Below are 10,302 nucleotides of genomic sequence, written 5' to 3' on the forward strand. Positions count from 1 at the left end.
TGTCCTGGGACCCACCAACTTACACTTGAATTCTGGGCAAAACTGATATACTTCAGAATGTTGTTGTGTTCTTGAGAATACTTCAGAATGTTGTTGTGTTCATCATGATATTGTTCCTGGGTTCATGTGGATGAAGGCCAGATGTGTTTCTGGGTTTCATCATATGAATATCACATGAATTTCTGGGTTGTACTATGAAGATTGTTCTTGGACGTACTTCAGAATGTTCCTGGGTCAGATCTTCTTTGAAATCTGTCTTGGAACTAGTGCAGAATTGATAAAGTGGAACTGTCACTTCAAGCCCATGCTTTAGGGGATTTGGTTTGCTTTGTATAGTACCAACTCCCTTATGTGTCGAAATCCTGTTGAATCAGACTTGATCTTGCTTTTGGATTTGCTTTTTACTTTTCAACCACTGTACTGTTCATGTCAGAAAAAGCATGGAGCAGGATCGAACTTTCTGAACTCAGGGGACTTCAGAATGTTCCTTTTGTTTCACTTATGATGATTTGTAAGACTCTTATTTGATGTAATCAAATCCTAATAGTGAAACATCTATGAAGTGCAGTATGAAAAACATCTAGGATGATATTCTTAATGGAATATTCCTAATGTTTTGTACTTCAAATGTTCATAGTCTTGAATGAACATTGAAGATGCCCTTTTTTACTTTAATCAAATAAATGCCTTTATTCCTTGATTGATCTTAGTCAATGTACTTTACTGGGCTTTTATTTAAGTCACGTGAACCTTGCATGTTCTTAATTTGGTTCATGAATTTCTGGGCTTGGTTCTTGATGTTCATCATGAATAACTTTCTGAACTCTGTCCAACCTTCTGAACTCTTTTAACTTTCTAAACTCTAACTGAGTTCTTAAGTCTTTATGTCCTTTGATTTCTTGTTTCTTGGTATGATTTAAACTTTGTTTGTGTCTTGGTCAATCATTCGAGAACACACAAATACCAAGAACTATCAAAGTCCATTAATCCTTTAATCATCATATATGCCTTTAATGATTTCTTGATCCAAAGTCAAAGTCATTGTATGCATAAGATATGTTCACGTCACATCTGTTCTTGCATGTTCTTGGTGTGGACATTGATTTATGGGTTTGCTCTAATGAACCTTCTGAGCAACCTTCTGACCAACCTTATGAACTTCTTATGGGTTCATACATATGAACTTCAGAATGTTTCTTCTGGGTTCATTCCTTTATGACGGTTGTACTTTGTGCTGAACTTTTTGATGTTCATAAACATACTAATGTTCTTCAACACTTTGAACCTTATGAAGGTTATTCCTTTATTCCATTCAAAAACTACTTGAAGCATATAAAAGAGAGATAATTTGTTTTGACAAACAAGATGATTCTTTCTTTGAAGTCCAAAAGAATATTTCTTTGCATCATTGCTTGTAACCGATGACTTGAAATATTCTTGTTTGTCCATGAAGTAATCCTTTAATATTTATGGATATATTCAGGGTTAATGTTCATGATTATTATGAACTCCATTCATATGAACATTCTGAACTCTGTTCATATGAACATTCTGAACTCTGAACTTCTTATCTTCAGAAGCTTTGGAAGTGTGATACTTTGAGGAGGTTCTGAGAATCTTCCTAACTTGTATGCATATTTCCTTTTATCTTGTTTACCCATGGAGGATCTTCAAATCATATAGCACAAAACTCAATGTTAGTTTTGTCACATAACTTCAAGCACATTCTTGTGTAGCTTATGATGTAAGTTCTTCCATCATGATTCAAGTTCTTTCATCATGATTCTTGAGCTATGAATCTTCATGGAGATATGATCTTGTTGTTTCAACTGATGATATACTCATTCTTTCATTGTTGAGTAGATATGATGCACTTATCAACGTGGGTGGCTTCTAGCTTATCCACTTATGTGATTCCTGTTCTTTTAACAAAAACTCAAGTGCAAACATCAGTAGATCACCATTCATAAAACTTATCATTTATTCCACGAGGTTTGTTATCATTAAAACATTCATCAAAAAGATTTTTGCTTCAACAGTCTTATGTAGCTGTCTCTATCCAGGATCTGATAATACAATTTTGTCTTCTTATGAAACCATGTAGAAACGGACAAAGACGTTCAATGACAAAGAGAATGAACGGACAATTTCAGTTTTAGCAAAGAAATTTCAAATGACTATTCAATGGAATTATTGATGACATGTCATCTTACGTTAATCTTAGCATGTTTTTTAGTCAATTTCGGTAGGTTTTACCAGCATAACATATGAGTATTAGAACAATTGCCTATGATTTCGGGACATTTATAATGTTTTCTAGATTTGAGCCTGTAGTTCTATTCTTTCCTAAATATAGCAATTTTAGGATGTTTTGTTGTAAATTTACGAAGAAATCATGCATATCGGCAAAACAAGATATCTGAAGACACTACAACATTTTTGAGTTTAGGCCACACTTAACTTGCCCACGGCAAAAAAAGGGTGTCTTATAACAAGAATAAGCCACGGATATTGAAAGTGTGGCTTTAAAATTACATATATAATACACTTAATGACTTCCAATAAAACAACCGTGCCCATTACATTATAGGCCACAATTTAACCACGGTTCAAAGTTGTGGATATTTGTGGCCACGAAAAGAACCGTGCCCTATTAAATTATAAAACCCTCCTTACTTTCATTTCTGGCGCTATGTGAACAAAAAGTTCCCCCAAAAAAGTTTCAAATTAAAAAATATATATATCAATCAATAAAGGAAAAAAAATGACTTTATAAGAAAAGAAGAAAAAAAAATTGGTCAAACAGATCTGAGTACAAAAAGGATTCTCTTCTTCTTCTCTTGCGAAGCTCTCTTCACTACCGCCAATCTCTCTTCCTCTTCTCTCTTCACTCGCATCCACCATCCTCCATCCTCGAGACCTTCTCTCTTCACTCTATTTGAGTCATTCTCTTTCCAGGTAAGTTGTACTTCTCTCAAATTTGGATTTATCTCAAATTTGACAAACCCTAAATTTTCAAAATCCCCAAAAACGTGAAACTGATGATTAATCTTTTATTGCAATTAGGTTTTGTAGTGAATCTATTCAGTTGTCCCCTTTCAATTCAGTAACTAAGTCACAAAACTCATTTGGTTTATTGTTCAATTTTTACTCTATTTATCTTTAATTCAACAAAGTTCATGTTTATGAGTTGTGGATTGTCTTCAAAAGTTGTATCCAGATTGAGTTCATGTTGATGTTGGATTTATTGATAATTGGGTTTTTCATATTTTCTAAACCATATTTTATCATTTTGATTATATGTTTTGTACCCATATTAGCATTGTTGTTGTTGATGATTCTATTTTTTTATTTTAGCATTGAATTTGTTCATTGTATTTTTTAGACGGTTTGATGTTACTTTCTAGAGTGTGATTGTGAGGGACTAAGGTATTATTCATTCTGCTAACGTGATAAAAGTAACAAATTTCTTTGTGATAGCTTCGATAAAAATTAAGAAAGAACAAAGTAGAGTTAGATGAAAATTACTACTGATACAACTTTTAAGATATTTACATGAATGATTAGAAAGTATAAAAAAAAATGTACATAGTTGCTTTTTCAGCCATAGAAATTAACTTATTAGAAATTAATTTAGGGATTTTAGATAGAAATACTAGGATAACACGATTCACGTTGTCATACTTATAGAAAAACTCTTAGAACTGTGTTTGCTTTTGTATGCTTGTAGTTTTGGTTCATAGATATGATTAGTTTCAATTAACTCATTTTTTTCTTTCTTTCTTTCCAACATGTCCATATTAGAATCGTGTCCGGTGTCCGTGTCTATGCTTCATAGATTACTACGGGTGATCAACTTTGTTTGTTGTGTTTGTCAACAAAATAATCTGTTTTTTATGTTTTTCTTTGTTGTAATCTATGCAGCACGGATACGGACACCGGACACAACACGAACACCGACACGCCGACACTACTAATAATTTAAGAAAATCACATAATTGAGTGTAGTTATATATGTCCATGTCAGACACGACACATGTCCAACACCGGGACACACCTAATCCGAGGAGTGTTCGTGCTTCATAGATTGTAATTGTCACGTCTTACTTTTAGCCGTATACTCCTTTGTTCTATGTATATTTGATTCTCTTAGTCTATACTAAATTTTAGCCATATACTCCTTTAGTGTTTTGATGCACTAGTTTGTACTGGCCACTTTATACTTCAATTGTATCTTAATTCCTTTTACCATATTTATACTTCTATGAGAATTGTTGGACAAATATGGGGACTGTTTGGTACCACTAGTGTACTAAATACGTGATTTAAGATATGAAGGTTGAGCCAAGTATTTTATTTTAATTTTTATGAAGGCTGTTTTATCATCATTTTTTGAAAATACTATACAAAGTTATACAAAATTCTGCATTTTCATGCCAACGTGATTTTTTTAGAAACCAACATATGTATAAGGCACATTGTGGGTATGCATCTTGTGACATTTATTATATTATATATAGGATTTTTGGTACTAGTATCAAAAGTCAGTCTCAGTTTGCAACACATCTTAACAACAACTTAGGGGTATCATGTAATACATTAGTTGTTAACTTCAATGCTCTCAAGTTGCCTCAACTATCTCTTAGATACCATGATTTGTTGTAGTGTATTCATAATATTCCTAGTCTCAACATGTTAATCACAGTTGCTTTTGTTTGAAAGTTATATGTACTAGGTGTTCACGAGTTATTGCATTGTTTTGCTCTTTGTAGTAGCCTCTATTTGAAAGGGTCATTGGAAACCGATATCACTTAATTATGAAAATCTCAATTCAAACTAGCAAAAAAAAAAACAGTTACATAAATTGGATAAGTGGATTTAAATTAAATGTTTGCACTAGAAAGTGCACTTGAACTTATCCTGTTTTGATCCAAACATAAATTCTCAAATAAAATCTCCTTTTTATATTTAGTTTAAAAAGTGATGATGGGTAGTCAATTTTAAACACAACACCATTAATCCACTATACTCTAGCTTTTGATTCTTTTTTTTTTTTTTACGTTCACCTTTATGTTGTCCTGATGTCATATGTTCATTACTGCTAGTGCATATTTATTGTTAATTTTTCTCCATTCGGGTACGACTTGTGCTCGGATATGAGTGTATCAGTATATGTTTGGTACCTGCCACTTTAGATAAGGCGTATTTGTTTGTTTTGTGACCCAGGAAATTGTCTTGTAGAAATTTTTTCTTCGCATGGCCATGTTTGATTTCAAGTTGCATCAACTATCGCAATTCATATTCAAAACGTCTTCTTCAATTTCGAAACCATCTTCGGTCAGTAACATTCTCTCAATCTAATTCTCTAGTTTTCTGAAAATTGCTTATGATGTTTGATTTCCAATTGGTAACGAATTGAGATTTATTTTGTTATTGTTGTATTTAAAACAACAATTTTTCTTAATCAATATTTGTTACTTTTTTTTTTATCTCTTACCAATAAAGCGTGCAAAGAAGGATGACGGAGGGTAAGTCACCCAAGCAGAAATGTTTATCGAACACTATGAAGGTGAAATGACTAGCATGAAGGAGAGGATGGAAGCATATGAGTCATTGACAAAGAAGAGGATGGAAGCATATGAGTCACTTCTAAAATGTGTATTAGTGCAACAAAATCCAAATTTAAGTGAAGATGATGTGGATAACATGATGGGACATGCTTTGGGCATTGCAAATAGTGTAGCACACCATTCGTCTCCATCAATCCATGTTCCTTAAAAGGTATGATATATTAGTTTAAGTTTCTTGATTTTAAGATTAGATAATTGTTTAGTAAAAGAATGATAAAAGACATTACTTATAGAATATTAGTGTTTTGGGATTGAGAATGTTGAATCTTGGACATGCTTTAACCGTTAATGACATTCTATGTAGAAGGTTAATTAACTAAGTGAATTGAATAATTTTGTGCATGATAGTATATGAGTTGTCTTGAATACCAGTAGATGAGTATTGGAGGAATGATGTTAGTTAGTGAAGCGTTTGTTTGTTTCAGTTGTTTTCTTCTGGCTCTGGTGCAATTTATGTTGTTCTGACATTAAAATGAACTAATGTCTTTATTATGGTCTTTGACACGACTATATCTATGATATTTTGCACTATACTCTATATCAAATTGTAAATGTCAACTAAAATGCAAATAAAATACCAATTAAAAGATATAAAATAAATTAGTAAAAAAATTAAAAGATTTTAAAACATTGTGCATTTATTATGTCTTTATTTTTTGTTTTGTTTTTATTAACGTAATTTTTTTGATTGTTACAGTTTGGACCCGAAGATTATCTTCAAGAGGAATGAAGCTAGTGGATTGCACGTAATACTTGTTTTATGTTTTGGAAATGCAAGACTTGGTCGTATTTTATTTTTTGTGGATGCTACCGGATTTTGTCAAAGACGACTTTGTATTTCCTTAGTTAAATATATATTTTAAGACACTATCATGTTAATTTATGTTCCTTTTTTTAATGAATTTTTTAATTATGTTTGTGTTATTTTAAGAAATATTAGAAAATATGGAATAAAGGCACAAAAATAAATAGACAATGTTGCGGCCTAAAAGTATGAGCAACGCTCAAAGTTTAGTTTACGAATGAGTATTGTAACTAAAAATGCAATACCTAGAACTAGAAAAGGTATTAAATCCAATATTCTGACTCTGAAGCTTAGGCAACAGTTAAAAAACAGTAGCCACGGTCATAAAAGCGTGGCCTAATGTTCAGGGGACACCTAGCCTAAATCAAATGCCAAAATCCGTGGTTTAAACTAAGCCATAAAACCGTGCCCTATTGATGTACCTTAAGCCACGGTTACTACAATTTCGTGGGCTAAGGAAAAAAGCCGTGGCCATAGGGAATAGGCCACGGGCGCATAGACCACACTTGAAAAATAGTGGCCAAACCGTGGTGTAAGGCTTTGGCCACGGATTTTCTGGCTTTGGCTACCCTTTTTGAAGTATGGCCTAAGTTCAAAAATGTTGTAGTGAGATTTGTGAAGACCTTGAGAAGATGAACAAGGAAGATTCAAGAAAGCATTGGAAGACTTTACAAAGGGAGGAATTTTGTTCCCAAGTTCCAAGACATCTTACATAGAAGAAAATACCTAAAAAGGCGAAGAAATAGGCGTTTTCAACACCGGACGACACACACATGCTCCCAATGCACAGAAGGAGGCGCCAAGCGCCCAAAAACTTACAACTGGGGCACCTAGCGCATGGATTGGGGTGCCTGGCGCCTGACATGCCTCTCACATGCACCTAGCGCATGGTATTAGGCACCTGGCGCCTGTGCCTTGCGGCCCAAGGCGTTGTTTTATAACTTTTTCGTGAAGAAAGCCCGCGTTTTTAGCCCAAAATCAGTGGAAACTTTCCCTATAAAAACCGTCTTCCTCATTCACAATTTTTCATTCAGAACGAAGTGGTTCAAGAGGAAGACAAGCACTTGGAACTTTCAGGGAGGAGTATCTCTCTCCTCACTCTAAGTTTTTCTAGGGTATGTTTGATTTCTTTTGTAATTTGTTTTTAGTTAGCACGGGTAACTAATTTTTTTTAGGCTCGGGTTCTAAGATGAACCTTTAATTTATTTGTTGGATAATTATTTAATTTAAAGTCGTTTATTTAGTTATTTTTAGTTCGCTGTTTAGATTTATTGTAGTGCGTAAGATTTGTCTCCTATGGAGCACAACCCTGATTTAGGCACTTAGGTAGTGACATGGCCTAATATTGATATTTATATCTTGATATCTGTCTAACTAGAAAGTAATTAGTTAGTAACTAGCGATACAAACCGAAAGCGAGTGTACCCTAATAGTAATTACATAGGAGGTGACATAACTAATATTGATGCAAATATGTTGAAATCATGTAGAAAGTAACTAGTTAGTAATTAAGGAAACAAGTGACTTCACGACTTAAATCAGCCTAGTAACTTCATTCTCCTCGCATCTTGGTAAGGTAGACGCTGATAGGGCTGTCCGTTTGTAGAACTACCGAGAGGAAGATTGTCTTATGTACTTCTAAGATTCATAGATGGGAAATTTAGGAAGGCCAATTTAAGTCTATGTTTCAATTACCCTGAGGGAGTAAGACCCCACACGTAAGGATCACCGTGTGACCACCCGTACTCAACAGGCGGAGGGATAGACCAAAATCAACCCAGAGAGTACGACCCCGCACGTAAGGATCACCGTGCAACCAGCAGGTGCAACTTGACAAATCGATTAAGTTATCATGTCCTGAAGAACTCATCACTTAGATAGTCTACTTGAAATAATTGAATGCGACTTGGCTGTTAATTAATTCCAACAAATGAATAGAGGGAATTCAAAGAATCTTAACCGCCGCTAACATTCTGCAATCAAAACAAGTAAACTTGTTATGTTGCAAACAGATAAAAATTGCAAACTCTAAACCTTTATCATCTTTTATTTTATTTTGTTCAAAAAATAAGTAACACGAATTGTTTAGACGAAACGACAATCCTTGTGGATACGATACTCTGCTTATCACTTTATTACTTGGTAAACGATTTGGTACACTTTCTTAATCCGACCAATGTGAAGCCCAGATACGAGATACGATACGGATACGATACTGCACCGATAAGCCGATACGGAAAAATTTCAAAAATCAAGATACGATACGGCTGGGATACGTTAATAAAAAAAATTATATAGTTAAATGTACAATATAATTATAACCATTTTTTTAATATGCAAATATATTAACAAACTATAGCACATTAACATAAATATAAATAATACTCCCTCCGGTCCTATTTACAAGAAACAATTTACTTCTTAGATACATTAAATAGTTTATGTATTTGGTTTAGGTTCTTGATTAGATACATACATTATTCAATGTATCTAAAAAGTCAACTTTCTCTTGTAAATAGAACCGGGGGGAGTATTGACGATTAAGAGAGTGGTCATTAGTCAATTACATACGCAATATATACAAAAAAGAGCACCATCAGTGCTATACATCAATGCTACACTATATCCAAAATGAACATTGTTAGTGCTATACTATTTCGATCCAAAAAAGAAGCACTATATCCAAAAAAGAACACATCAGTGCTAAGAGTTAACACTAACATGTAACTAACTTTTACATCTCCTCTCCTCCATTCCCATCATCAAGATACAAATCAGCTTCCAAATCCGGTTCATCCAAAGACAACTCTGCTAACTTAATTTCAACATCATCAAGCGGTTCATGCGCATCTCTACTAATGTCCCACATTCTTGATTGTCCTTTCTTATATCCATCTTCTTTCCTTGACAAGAAAATGGCTGAGCTGTTCAACGGTGGCCAAAGTGGACGACGACCACTTTGGAAGAAAAAGTTGAAACCCTATTTTTTTAGAAAGGGGAAGATGCAATTGTTTGTGTGGTGTGGTGTGGTGTGGGTCGTACTGGCACCAAAGAAAGATAAATGAAATGTGTATATATTATAGTAATATAATATTTTTATTCTTATTTAAAAAAAAACAGAAATCAAAATAATATAAAAAAACACAAGTATCTGTGCGTATCGGGAAGTATCGGATAATTATTTTTTAAAAAATTAAAATTTAATATTTGGATACTCTCCGGATATGTATCGGGAAGTATCGGGCAGGTATCGGTGCAGGATACGCAGGGGATACGGTACGTCATCTATTTTGAAGTATCGGGGCTTCACAGACTCTTCTCCAACGTCTCTTAAATCCCTGCCTATAAAATGAGCTGAATGTCTAAAGAAGATTAACAAGACTCGGCTATTTTCATTGTGTCATTACTTTGTTAAAATCAAATAGCGCAAAAACACTTGAAAATCATACATCATTTACTGAATGAATCTAAAAAATGAATTTTTGCTTATAATAGTGACCGGAGAGAGTATCTTATAAATTCTAAGTTGTAAAGAGTCTACTCTAAATTGTATTGTGTACAATGCAAAGGTGGTGTCGCAGTGGTGGTGCTCACAATGAGGATAATTCGTAGATGGAGACATTGAGTTTTTTGTTTTGTTTTGTGTGTCAAAAGTTGCCAACAAGTAGCCAATTTAAAATTTGAGCCATTGAATAAATTTAACCATATATCAATGACTATGATTCTTTCAAAAAACGTGGCAGTACCCCATGAATGGCCTTGGCGCAGCTTTCCCATTTTAGATGTTGGCCTTGGCGCAGTACCCCATGAATTAAAGAACGTGGCATACATACATACATGTGCATGTGCTACACCAAAACACAAATG

General features: G+C 33.9%; 1 long non-coding RNA gene across 2 annotated transcripts; it reads left to right on the forward strand.

Moving 5' to 3' along the window:
- The first annotated feature begins 2,598 nt into the window (after positions 1-2,598).
- Positions 2,599-6,509, forward strand: LOC146951633 (uncharacterized). Of its 2 annotated transcripts, XR_015025523.1 has the most exons (4): positions 2,599-2,958; positions 5,227-5,337; positions 5,506-5,781; positions 6,328-6,509. It is a non-coding gene; the product is annotated as an uncharacterized LOC146951633 (long non-coding RNA). The 2 variants fall into 2 exon arrangements; XR_015025522.1 differs by having other exon boundaries at positions 2,599-5,337.
- The last annotated feature ends 3,793 nt before the right edge of the window (positions 6,510-10,302 follow it).

This window comes from Medicago sativa, chromosome 2, assembly GCF_051527215.1.
Source record: "Medicago sativa cultivar Bolivia chromosome 2, Bolivia_mono, whole genome shotgun sequence".
Taxonomy (NCBI): Eukaryota; Viridiplantae; Streptophyta; class Magnoliopsida; order Fabales; family Fabaceae; genus Medicago; species Medicago sativa.